The 14,581-nt window shown below is 34.1% G+C and overlaps 1 protein-coding gene across 1 annotated transcript in view; it reads left to right on the forward strand.

The window, feature by feature from the left end:
* The first annotated feature begins 10,579 nt into the window (after window positions 1-10,579).
* LOC149083416 (guanylate cyclase 32E-like) overlaps window positions 10,580-14,581 on the forward strand; it is a 112,105-nt gene continuing 108,103 nt past the window's right edge. The window contains exon 1 of the mRNA XM_089236706.1: window positions 10,580-10,880. The gene's annotated coding sequence lies outside the window, so the exon portion shown is untranslated. The remainder of the gene's footprint in view (window positions 10,881-14,581) is intronic.

The following is a 14,581-nucleotide window of genomic DNA, read 5'->3' on the forward strand; positions in this document are numbered from 1 at the left end:
ATAACTTATGTATTGATTTTTGTATTAACTTGTGTTGATTTTGTTTATTGGTTTCAATGAATTCTGATATTTTTTGAAGATAAGCAACGTAGGTAAAATACTGAAATCCACTGTAGATAGCTAGAGGTGTTTCGAAAACATACAATGGTTGTAATTTTCAGGTTTATTTCTTTTACGGATTTCTTTCTTTGATATGCAAATGTATCGCTTTCCACGTGATTTTTAAAAAAATTTCTTTTCTCACGCCATTTTCAAATTTTTCTCTTTCCATGTCATTCCGAAATTTTTCTCTTCCCATGTGATTCTGAAATTTTCTTTTCTCGTGATTTTCAAATTTACCTCTTTTTTCACATGCTTTTCAAAACCTTCTTCCACATGATTTAATTTTTTTACATGATTCTGATATTATTCTGTTTTTAATTTTCAATTCAAATTTCCCCAATTTTTATCTTTTCACGTGATTCTCAAATTTTTCTCTTTCTAAAATTCTCTTTTCATGTGATTTCCAAATTTATCTCTCTTCACGTGATTTTCAATTTTTTCTTTTTTTTGTCTTTGTTTTACATGATTCGGAAATTTTTCTCTTTTCAATTCGAATTTTTCTAAACCTATCTCTTTTTACGTGATTCACAAATTAATATTTTTTCACGTGGTTCTCAATTATTTCTGTTCCCATGGATGAAATTGGAAAGTATGTTTAATAAGGAAATACTTTCTTGATCATGAATAAAATACTGTTTATCAAAACAAAAATATCTTTTATATGTATTAAACATAAAAATACAACAAAATCGAAAATTAACAATACCAACGGATATTATTACTTCAACATTTAATAATTTCACAAAAATCTCATATTATCCTTAAAATTATATTAGATTCTATAATTCTGAAAATTTTCAGCTATATAATCATCATTAAACTGCACCGATCTTCACAAATTTATTAACAGTGTTTTTTGTAAATGAATTTTTTTATTCAATCACGTAAATACAAATATATACTTTTATATTCGTATATTTCGTTCCTTTCCTGTAAGAACCATTTAGAAAATTGACATTGTGAAGGTAAAAATCTTCCATTTTATTAAATGTTTCATAACTGAAATAAAAATCGCATAACTACTATCAAATTCATTTTACATATAATAATTGCATTGTGTCAGCAATTAGGGAAATAGGAAATAACAGAAAGCTTTTCCAGTAAAAATAGAAAAAAAAATTACTTCGAAATGAAATGGTGTTTGTGTACTTACATATAAAAATAAAAATCCTCGTTAAGAATTACACTCGGTAAATGGGGCTTTAAGACCAGGAAGTGAAATTCGTTAAATAAGGATTTGATTGTTAAGAATTCTTGAATATTTATTTGTATATATTCAACTCCCAAACGAAATACAACCGGAAACACTTCCGTGTTTAAGCTTCCATCAATGTCTTTTTCCCCGAGGAACCGCTACTGTTACATCACGAGCGTGTTATGGTAATCTAGATCTGTTTAGGAGTAAACTGCTCATATGCAAAAATGCCATTCGTCAAGAGCTTCAAGCTGGAGATAATACCAAAATATTTGAATTTCAAATTTTTACGCAGTGGCATCCGTTAACTCGGAGGAAATCCAATTATTTCTCTTCCAAAAGCTGCCACATATGCGTGTGTAGCCGTCATTTTGAGAAAATTAAACTAATTAAATTTGTATCTGTTCAACCCTGATATTTTTTTCCGTTCCACTAGCATTTTAGTATTTTTGTAGATTGACATTAATTCGAATCTCTATGGAACATCTTCTGGTCATACTCAAAATTATGAGCATCGGGTAGTATATTTAATATTATTTAATGCGTCTTTCTTTTTGCATTGCATTATTTTTGATATCATGCGTTATACGGCATATTTATGTTGATAAAAATGCCCCAATAAATCAGAAGAAAATAGGTTAAAAGGTCCTATATACCTTCTGATATAGTCAAAAAGTCTGAAACACTACTCTCTAGTAGAAATATCATTTAAAATATTATTTAAAAAATGATTTATTTCAGATTTGGTTTGATTCAGATATTTACGATTGCATATGCTATTCTATGTCGATAAAATTTTTACGTATCTTTAACGCTAATTCATCACAAATCTTCAAATATTAAGAAAACAATGCATCATATATTAAGGAAAAAATACATCAGTATTATAAAATGTGCACTTTGTGCGCATGACATCAATGTAATTGGATAAAAACTGATTTCAAAAGGTGGAAAATATTCAGTTTACAAAATGAAGCAAAATATTTTGAATCCATTCATAAATAAATAAATAAATATATATATATATATATATATATTTATTTATTTATTTATTAATAAAAATATAAAATATTTTATATTTTATTAATAAAAATATAAAATATAAAATAACAGTTATTATCAAACTGTAATTTAATAACTGTTATTTTATACAAACTGTAACTGGGCTTTTGCCTGTAGTTTGTATTTAAATAAATAAATAAATATTCGTTTTTAAAAAAAAATTTTAAATTTTCTTTCAAATTTAAATGTGAAATTTAATTTTTAATTAGATTGTGTCAATGACATTTCAGTGTTTCGCCTCATTTGATGAATTCAAGTTTTCTTTTTTTCCGAATAAAACTTTATTCAGTTATATTGATGTCATGCTATTTTATCATGTGCGCGTAACGTTTAATAATGTAATTCCTTTTTCAATGATTGAAAATTTGCAAAAATGTAAGTGTTGGAGGCATGAAAAATATTGTATTGGCAAAGCATAGCATATAAATCGAAGTATGTGTACCAAATTTGGAACAGATAAATGATTCAACAACGTTTTTAATGACATTTCTACCAGAGCATAGTTTCTGCGGCACATTTTTACATGTTAAAGTGTAGGAGTTCCACCCCCCCACCCGTAACATCCCGTCGGTGATATAACCACATCAATCATATCAACACACTGGACAGCAGAGTGCCATCGCTGGATCGGTAATGGTGTAAGAGTCATTAAATTGATTTTTTATGGCTTCTGCTCCCACCCCCTCCCCCGGTGTAAGACTAGATGAACACTCATTTCAGTTGAAGTTAGAACCCGGTCATCTAACGCACCTTATCTCAACCCCGCTAATCCCATTTGATGCTATACCATGTCAGAAAGACATCAACTTAGTTGTACAATAGAACTGTTTTGTGAGCTCATGGGTGACTTGTCAAATATCACACTGATCTACCAATTTCTTTTCACACTCCAGACTGAATCACAAAATTTTATGTTATTCTCGTATACATCAAACTTAACCTACTTCATCAGCTCATGGCCAGCTGTGGAACATATTTCTTTCTCTTGGTTTCCTAATTTATCTGAGGTCCTCATGCTCATCGGGGAGAGAGACCCTTCTAGTTACTCAACTGAATTAAAGCAGAACTAAATCTGTAATGAGCAAAATATTTTATAAATGAAGTCAATCTGGACTTCCAGGCCAACTAGTCACATTTTCCTTTTCCACAAAAAATTTCACTCTTTAAAGCTTTATTTATTTGCAAAAGAATTTTTGTCAAAGCTCTCTGCTGTTCCTTAACCACTTTTCAAGCCACTTTTAAAACATTCCAGGTACCCATCTATACTGCATTGTTCATTGGGCTCGAGGTTGAGAAACACTGATATACATGATAATGTAGTCCTTACAAGTGATTATATATTTCTTCTAAGTGCGCGAAAATGCGAGCCGGTCTCCCATTAAAAAAAAAGTCTCTCCGCAGAGAGCAGGTAGTCCTACATTGCTATACTGACATAACATGCAAATTCAAGCAATTACCATCTTTACTTCAAAATATGGAACACAGATTGCAGCACTAGCAATACACGAAACAAGTACACGTCGGACAACATACATATGCTGGGGTCATGCATATACATACACTCATAAAACACGTTCCAACATGTACCGAGTTGTTAGAAATCCCGCGGAGGAATGTGTACGAGTTGCATGTTCGGTTTAGTAGTAGTAGTCCTTATAAGTGAATGGAGTTTTTTATTAGACTATATAAAATCAAACGCATGTTTGATGATGGTTCAACGACGAAAACCAGCAGTAACTTTTATGTCTTTCATCGGTTTAGAGATATTCAAATTGTATATATACGCGAAAATGTTCAAAGCAGCTCACACAGACCAAGTTACCGAAAAGATAGGGGAAAATCATGAAATTTTTATCATTAGTTTAAGTTACCCTCGTTAAATTGTGAGAAGTTTTAAAAAGTTTCCCATTCATGGACCAAATTCCTTGACATTTTTCCAACCGGCGATTACTTATTTTCCTAAAGATGTCGGAACTGCGTATGTTGCAAAGTCTCATGAATGCTGTGGTGTATATATAGCCAAGAAATATATCAAAGGACTTATAAGTAGTTCAGTGGAAACATGACCTGATGAGGAGGAAAATAAACAGCAATAGAAACTGCAGCTCCTGAACGTGATGATGATGGCGATCATTTATCTCTCTTTCATTCTCTGTAGTTGGTGAAAACCATTACCACGCTGAAATTGGGTTAATGGGTGAGCCAAAAACAAAAATACAAAAAAAAACCAAACAAACTATACAACAGGAACGATAAGACTGGAATTCCTCCCAAATTTACTGAATTATTATCAAACTAAATGATTCAGTCATTAATGAGACCGAAGTTGCTTCTGATACCATCCATGATGCAACCTTTCCATTGAATTTAATTGGATCTTAGTATTAGAGTCGGATTAGTACTTAAAATATACGGAAGTCCGTTATAACGACAGCTCACAGTCACGGAAAAGTTGTCGTTGTAACGGACTTTTCGTTATAAGTGAATGACAACGTTAGCTCTTTCACAATCACCTGCAAATCACTCGCTATATCGAGATTGACGTTACAAGCCATACTTGTTATAACGGAGTTTTAAATTAATTGAATTTTTCAATGCAGTGTTTGTAGGAATTCTTGTGATCTACATGGCTAATTTACGTGTGGAAAAGAATCGAAGAGTATTCAGAAACTACCAATGAATAGGCACATAAACGGTGTCTTAAAAAAGTCTGTTCACTTCAAACATCGTGTTCACACACTCTGTGTCGAAATACATTAGAAGTTTTGTATTTTCCATGTAGTTGCCTTACTCGCTGGTGATTTCTGAGTATTATTAGGCAAAGTGTATCTACTCTTCCAATCGAAGAATACCCCATTACGCTGACTTTTCATCCGATGACTTTCTGCTCAAATAACTACTGCTTGATTCTTTCTGTGGATGATGGACGCGTGTTTTTCCTTCAATGGCCAGCATGGAAGAAGAGTTGTCACTTTCTGAAAGCAACGGACTATCTAAATGCGAATAGCTGACGACAAAATATGTATGTTGCCCAATGGTGTGAACGAGAGATTTTTCGGTTAATGGAAGAGTAGAGTCTTCTCTCCTTCATTGCATTTTCTGAAGGAACACCAAAGATGTGAGGGGAAATTTTTGCTTCTTATGATTTATTGCAATCGTTTACGCCAACAACATCACGATAAGTTGTTTCATGGAAGACAGTGGGACTAGGTCATGGTCAAGTACGAGTAGAAGCTCATAAATATTCCAATTGATCTTCCATCCTGTAGTTATGCAATCACTCAAGATTCACTGTTAGATTGACAAAAAAAAGAAAGAAAAATCAATTTGATGCACATTGAGTAACAATGTTATTTAATGGAAAATTGGTGATTAAACGGAAAAAAAAATTGAGAACGAGTTGATTGAAAATAAACAATTATACTCACATAAAATGCAGATAAAAGATATCGGTTGTGTTTGTTTCATATTTATATCGATAACTGTTCTCAGTATTCTTATCGATAAATGATTGTTCAGTATTCGAATCGATAAGGGTTTGTTCAGTATCCGTATTGATATGTTTTTTTTCAGGACATCGCTCAATGCAAAATTTAATTTATTAGAAAAATTCCTATAAAACTGAGAAAACAAACATGATTGAACAAAAACTATAAATTACTTTTTAGGATCTGAAAAACCATGCATTAATTGTTTACCAAGATAGATAATGTTATCACTTTACTTTTCATTTATTTCGACACATGGTACGTGGTATTGACAAATATTGTCAGAAAGCAATACAAATCCCATGGTTGATTCCTAAATCTAATTAAAATGTAAAATATGTTCGGCTAAAAAAATAAAGAAGAAAGGGATTTGGTATTCAGTAAATTGTTTGTGTGTATGTGTGTGCAGTGAATATATAAATTGTAATATACCCCCTCCCAAATAAAAAATTTATCAATTATTAAAATTTGCATTAATCTATGAAACACCATTATGAAGTAGCCCGTGATCCATATTGACGAATTTGATTTTCACTAATTTCCAAGTTGAAAATACACATTTCTAGAGCCAGAACTAAGCTTGTATAGTTAAGCTTAACAATATTGAGGTTATTTTCCTACATCATTTTTGATAACTTAACCCTGTATGGTTCACACCTTTAAACTCGTACAAATACAAGACGACAACAGTCAAAATCACCAACGAGGTGGCTGAGAAAAAGATGCGCATAACAAATATAAATGTCATATATTACTAAAATACAGCAACCCAATTAAAAATGCAGTTACAAGCAATATATATACAAAATAAAATATTATACAACGTGTGTCCATAAAATTTACTTATGGTTGTCTTATTCTAAGTATGGATATCTTCTCGATTTGCACCAACATGTTAGCGTATTTCTTTTTAAACGTGTCAATTGTGTTGGAATTTACTACTCCCGAGGGTAAGCTATTCCATTCATTAACAACCCTATTGGAGGAAAAATTCCCTGCGACACAATAACCTTGAATTTTCCCTTTCCAAACGATAGTGGTGTCCCCTTGTAAAAGCAGTTGATTGACAGCGAATTAATAAATCATGATCCGTCTTATCCATACCGTTGAAAATTTTGAACATATCTCCTCAACATATGTGTTCATCCAATGTAAAGATATTCAAAAAAATGAAGTCTCTCTCCATAACTCACACTGATCATCATTAGCACTATAATATCCAAATCTAAAAAAATGTCTCTAACGGGCAACGAAGTGGCCTCCCCCCCAGCTCCTTCAGTCTTATGATATTACTGCTACCATTAATTGGTCAATATTGATAATACCCACTTACACCTTTATACTTCATTGGACCTGAATAGGTACATGCATCCCGTTTTTCTTTTCATGCTCTATTTTCAGATTCGGGCCTGTGAAAAAAACCCTTCCAACAGAGGACAAGATGAGAGGAGTTGGTGTCTCAAATAAATCATACGGCTGATGGTTGGGGAACAGAGTATGGTGATGAAGGCGGATGGTTCGGGATGTTCTGGTCTTTTTCTCGATGGCGAGGTGCCGGCGGGCGATTCGCCAATGCTCCTTGGTTGCCGGTGGGAGGTTTCCACGGACTTTATGGGGGAGGGCGGTGATTGCCGCGAGTCGGAGGCGATGGGAGCTCCGGCGGAGTTGGGTCCTGTGGACTGCGGGCCAGGGGTCAGGACATCAAGAGAGTTTTTCCAGCATGGCCCAGCCGCTAGGCAATCTGCCTCAGAGAGAGGGTCATGTTTAGTGTTAGTTTTTGAGGCCTTTTGTGTGGGTCGGAGGTCTGGTGGCGCAATGCCGGTTCGCGTTCGCCCGTGGTCTTGGTGGCTGGCGGGGCTTTTTCTTTTATTTCCATCATGGCCCAGCAGCAAGGTAGCCTACTTATATCCCACAAGGGACACAGTGGGCGTCATATTTAGTGTTTGCATAACTCATCCCCCGTGTGCCAATAAGGACACGCGTAGCTCTTCTTTGCTACGCCTTCAACCAAGTCTATGCAGGTATGGTCTCCAAAACCTTGCGGCATACTCCAATCCAGGACGAACTAAGGCTTGGAAAAGGGGAAGAATGAATTTAGGAAAACGCGAAGACACCTTTTTTGAAAATAAAACAAACTATTCGAATTTTTTCTACCACCGCCAGAAACCTAAGCCGCTCATCACAGAGAATTCCCAAATCGGTCACCCTAGTTGCATCCGGGATAGTGACACTATTTAACTCGTGCGAGAAACGTGGGTTGTTCGAACTAAAATAAGCGATCATGCACTTGTCAATGCTAAACTTTATGCTCCATTCATTTGCCCACGTTCCAATCCTGTTCAAATGGGTCTCGATCAATTCCCTATCGCTCGATCAATTTGCCGCTGTGGTGGTCGAGTGGTTATAATGCCGGACTCGTGATGCGAGGATCCGGGTTCGAACCCCACAGTGGTGGTCGGCTGAAGTTGGTTTTCTGTGGTTCCCAACTTCAAGGCGCAAATGCGAGCCGATCTCCCCGTTAAAAAGTCTCGCCACAGAGAGCAACAGTCCTACAACAGTAAAATCATTCAACCATAACACTTCACTCATAGTTAGTAAAACTGGGGGCAGATGACAGCACTACACATAACAAGCATTACACAGAAACAAACTTTACGTCAGGTTGCACTACACGTACACGCACATTCCCGCATGTACCGATTCGTTGGGGGGTTCCGCGGGGGGGGGGGGTGCATGTGTGGTGTAGCAGTAGTAGGTAGGGGCTCGGGGATCCATGATGTTCTTAAGTCAGCCACCTCGTTGGGCAATTTGCCTGTTGTGGCGTTGTATTAGTATTTGTATCGCTTTGATTCACATTAGCTTCACGTCATCTGCGAATTTGCTAGCAATCCCATCGATACCCTGATCGGGTTTATCAATAAAAAGTGAAAAAAAAGTGTGGGGGCTAAGGATACTTCCTTGAGGAACTCCACTAGTGACACCTGTTCAATCAGAGAATTCCCCGTTCACCATAACCCGTTGTGACCTATCTCTCAAACACGACTCTACCCAATTCATCAAGTTGCCCCTCCAACCTCATTCAAACGCTTCAAGAGCTTACCATGTCGGACCCAATCAAATGCCATCTGGAAATCAAGGTAAACAACATCTACATTTTTGGCCCGTACCCAAAGCCTTAGTCACGTGATCATAGAAGCAAAATAGATTATTTACACATGACTTTCCCTTCCTGAACCCATGCTGATTATATGGCAATATACTATTCTCGTCTATCCACGTCACCAATTGCCTCTAGAGAATAATTTCCAAAATTTTCGAGAGGGAGGTGGCTGAGAAAAAGATTCCAATAACAAATATGGATGTCATATATTTGGTAAAATACAGCAAACCATTTAAAAATGCAATTATTGAAAACTATTGTACATAATAAAATATAATACAATGCTCATAAAAAATATTTATGCTTGTCTTATCTAAGTAACGATAGCTTCTCGATTTACCCCAACATTTCTTTTTAAACGTATAAATTGTGTTAGAATAAGAACCCTACTAGAGAAAAATTCCCTGCGACACCATAACCTAGAATTGTCCCTTACCAATCGATACTTGTGTCCTCTTGTCAAAGCAGTCGGTTGACTGCGTATTAGTAATTCATGATTCATCCTGTCCATCCCGTTTAAAATTTTAAACACTTATATCATATCCCCCCTACACGTACCGTTCTTCCAATGCAAATATATTAAAAAAGTGAAGTCTCTCTCTTCATAACTCACTACCCGTGTGCGCCAACAAGGACACGCGTAGCTGTTCTTTGCATCCCCTTCAACCAAGTCTATGTCTCCCATGCGGGTATGGTCTCCAAAACCTCACAGCATACTCCAGTCCAGGACAAAGTATACCCCGGAAAAGCGGAAGAACGACTTTAGGAGAACTTGAAGACATCTTTTTAATAATGAAACCCCCCGAGCATTCTATTCGATTTTTTGACCACCGCTGAACAATTGTTCCTAAGCCAATGAGAATTCCATAATCGGTGACCTTAGTTGCATCCGGCCCCAAAAATTCATTAGCATATTCCCCGAGAACCCTAGGATAAATATCATTTATGGTGCTTTGCTTGCACATACATTTTTTAGAAGATTTAGGACTTCCTCATTGAGGATTTTATTATCCCAAGCAACACCCATACAATATATATCGTTTTGTTATTAAAAATTGACGCGAAAAAATCATTGGATGTACTACACATGCTTTCATTACTCTCTACCCTAGACCCTTCTAATGAGGGAGGCAACATTCTAAAATAAATATATATTGTAATTTTTGTCCACTTAGTGACGTTTCTTCTTAGTGTTCGTATTTCATTTCCACCATTGTATAACATTAAAATACAAAATCCTGGAAACTCAACTCTTATCTATCAATGCATTGAATTCTTAAAATTTTTCCACGCATTATGAAATAAACGCGGAAAAACAAAATTTTTCTCTGTTTTTTTTTAGAATGAACAGAAAAAAAAAGTTTTTTGAAGAATGTGAATTCCGAGTAATAAAAAAATAGGAAAAAGGTATGACTTTTTATTTTCTTGGCGCAACAGTTCCTATTCTTTCGACCAATAGCATTACCGAGACGGGAACCGCAAAGCATCATGGTCTATTGGTGACGTTTCAGTTTCGGAAAACTGGATCAGCGACAGCTCCTGAAATTCCGTTCAGTTTCGTAGTATCTTAACTCCGAAACAGATTCTCTCTCTGCCTCAAATCTTTCCCCACCAGATGATCAGCTGTTTTGAGCATCTTCTTATCATACAGAGAGAAACACTCAAACATACACAACGTGCGTTTATTTTCATAAGTTGTTTTCGTGTTTCTAAAAGCGTGTGAACATCGTGGTGCCACTCACAGCCTACAAGAAAAATTGCATCGAAATAAACGCGCCTCCGTGGAATTTTACTTAAATATATGAAAGTAAAATTATTAATTCCAAAAAAATTTACAGTGGAGAAATACATCCAGAAACTTCTGAAAATATATGTAAGTAATATTGACTCCAAAAATCAAAATAAATTAACCCATTAGAAATTTATAATATTTTTTACACTGATGAAATCAGAACACAAAAGGTTTATTCATTTTTTTTGTAATTTTTGTAAAGTAATTTTTGGAAGTTTTGTAATTTTATGAGTGATAAAGAAATCTAAATCATATTTATATTTAAAAAAAACTCGTGCATTTTTTTATCATCTTCTTGAAATGCAAATTATAACGTCTAAAAAAAGCCAAATAACTAGAATTACGTAGAGAAATATTTTGGTTCTTAAATAAAAAATTGTTTTCCTCCGTAAAAGAAGATATTTTTTGCGTTAGTCTTGAACAAAAACGAGTTCGTATTAAATTACCATGATTAATTATGATAAAATAACGACCGCTCACATAAAGTTAATGATAAAATATCTTTTCGCTTCCTTTTATTGAATTTCTTTAATCATAATGCTAGATAGCGTTTGATTAGATTAGAAATTGTTTATATAAGAAGTCGTACCAACTTTAAAAGTTTGTTTCTTGATATAATAAAAACTATACATATAATGCATTTTATCAGCAATTTATTTCTCTGCCAGATGCTAAAATATATTACATACAAACATCTATATGGGGTTGTTGAAATAAAGTGAAATAACAAATAGTATTAATTTTTGATTTCAGAGAAAATTAACTTTTAAATTGAATAAATTTATATCGTGTGATGTATAAATATTATTTGTCATATCGTATATAAAGCAGATACGGGAACAAATATATTTCCCGTATATATATATCTGCAAATATGTATATATGGGAAGTATGTTTATGATAATGAAAAAAAATTTAATGTGATCTCTGAAAATTTTCATAATTCAACGAACATAGTTGTTTAGTACAGTGTCTGGTTCAGTTATATGAAATAATTATTTAAAACCTCTCTATGTATAAAAGTTTTAAGAAAACACTTGCTCTTCTGCTAATTTGTTTTGTATCGAACATTATTTTTCTACAACGATTTTTCGACGGGACGAGCCATTTCGACGAAATGATTTCGTTTATATGGAGACGTGATTGAACGTTACTTTACAAAAGAAGCCAGTTCTGTAAATGATCTGTTTCGTGATATTCCGTTCAAAGTTGGCGATAATACTATTTTTTTTTTTGTAGATATTTCACACCAAATGAATAACATTAAAATTCGAGAAGCTTCTGTTTAATATTCATTGTATGTGTTGTTGAGTTTGTTTCGCAAATTATGTATATATTAAACCTCTTTATATCCTTAAATATACCTTAGTACCAAAAGGTAATAATATTTTGCATAAAATCGTATAAAAATGTTGTTATAAAATTACCGAACGTCTGAACTATTAGAAAATGAAAAAAAAAAAACTTATCCCGTCGGGAAATAAATAGTATTTGATTAACAGATTTCTAAAAGTCACCTGTACTCCGTTAAACTTGAATAGCATAATGGTGGCAATTTTCACTCATTTCACATGCGATTGAGTTAAAATTTTACTAGTTTCGTCAAAGTTACACGAGACAACATTGTGCACACACAGACACACAGATCGAAAAACATACTAGGGTTTTATATTTTCATTCCCTTCATATGATATATATCGTTCACGTATCATTACAACATACACAAATTCATTAATAAATATTTTAAAAAACAGTTGCGTATGCAAACAAGTTAAAAAAATATAGTTTGTTAAAATTTTCACTGATTTTCGGCAAGTGTTATTTAGTTTCTCTCTTTCTATTGCATTAGCTGTTATTTTATCGACATTTATTTTCAAATACTTATTAACTTGACTTAATAACTGACTCGGTTTTTTTTTTCTGGTTAAATTAATTTCTCTGTTGATGAATAGTTATTATATCAGAAAGATCAAAATAAGTAAAAAAAAATCTTCCAAATGAATAAGAAAAAAAAATTAGCAAGTCTAGATTGAAACTAACGATTTTTACTGGTTTTCTTTTAACGCTTCATAAAAAAAACTATCAGCTTTTCATGATGAAAGAAAAAGTAATTTTGTTTAAATAATGACTATATTCTCACATCTTAAAATTCATGAAACAAATTTATGTCGTTAATTGACTAATCAGATTTTTATCTAGTTCATGTAATGACATTCTTTTTAAAAATTTTGATAATTTCCCTGTTTGAAGAGAATTAACCACGGGGATGTGCTAATTTGGTATGTCTAGGATAATGGTATTTTTGTAAACGAACTTCAAGATCAAGATTGAGTTTTTACGACACATTTTATGAGCAAATTCTTTCAGTGACGAGTTTTATTTCCATTGGTTACTCTCCTCCATTAACTCACATGGCTTCCCGCTGTCTGCGTGGTTGTGGGGGAAAAACATCACATTTAATAAATATTTATTGCGGGCTATTATTAGCTTGCTGTAAGTGTGTTACGAGTTTATCAGGAAAGATGAACGGGATAAGTAAATGCCATGTGAGTGTGTGAGAGTAAAAATACGGAATATGGAAATTTGACAATTTTTTAAAGTTTTCTTCTTTTTTTTTTATACGGAAAAGAAAATGAGATCATGTTCTCAAGTTTCAGTAATAACTTCCCGAAGAAGGGGTAACTATATTTCATGTAAATTGAAAAATGTGTCACCGTTTCTTTTTGTTCATCTTATTGTTCGGAGCTCTCGAGAATTTCTCTCTCACGTTGAATTTATTCGCATTTTAGACTTTTGTGACGCCTCGCGAACGTTACAACCGCAACACACAAATTTCACATGAGTAATATCCTTCGAGTGAGTGGGCGTTGTGAACGTTCGAATTCATAAATCAAACTCGTCAAGATGGAGATGAAGGTTAAGGTTGCAAACACAAATCATTTAAAATAGATGTTCCCAAGTTGGGTGAAGTCCCTTCCGGGCCCGAATGCTTCCCCATCGGTACATATAACCGTAGGGCGTGCCAACAGTCTTCTTATGACGTTGACATATCATGGATATTTTCTGTTGCTTCAGCTGTATCTTTAATTTACTTATATTGCATGGATATAAAGCATCAAATAAAAGAAGAAATCTGAGTTTGAAACATCACGTGAAATTTTTAATTCTTTTTGAATAATAATTGAAATTTAGTTTTACTGCGAATTTGGGCTACTGAAGTAACAGCATTTTCCTCCCGTATTTTGCAGTATGAACTGCAAAAAATAAATAAAATGGAGGGGGGGGCACTCTTTATTTTACCGATAGAACTTCAATTCATCCCGTAATACATTGGTTTCTCGAAGTGTGCATCGCGGCTCCTAAAGGGGTCGGGCTGAGCTGTCGACATTGGTGATTGAAGTGGTGTGTACTTTGAAGTGGCTCATTTTTAGACTACGCTTGTGTGTGTGTGTAGATAAATGTTGTCAGGGCATGGCGGGCACGGAAAAACATTTTCAGTGCAAAGGAACCGCTGATGATAAAAGTGTGAGGACCAATTGCGTAATATCTTAGTAAAAATATTGATGATTGTAATGCTATGCTGTTGCGATGATCACAATACCGACGATTGAAATACTACGGTATTGCGATGAGCATAATATTGATTGTTGAAATGCTATGTTATTGCACCGCGATGTTCACAATATCGGTTATTGAAATGCTATGCTATTGCGATGATCCCGATATTGAATTTGAATTTTTATTCATTTGCAAATAATTTTCTTTAATTATTTAATTAATTA

This window comes from Pholcus phalangioides, unplaced genomic scaffold (genome assembly GCF_987345545.1).
Source record: "Pholcus phalangioides strain wild (caught in Gottingen) unplaced genomic scaffold, Ppha-v1.0 ptg000009l_1, whole genome shotgun sequence".
In the NCBI taxonomy this organism is placed as follows: Eukaryota; Metazoa; Arthropoda; class Arachnida; order Araneae; family Pholcidae; genus Pholcus; species Pholcus phalangioides.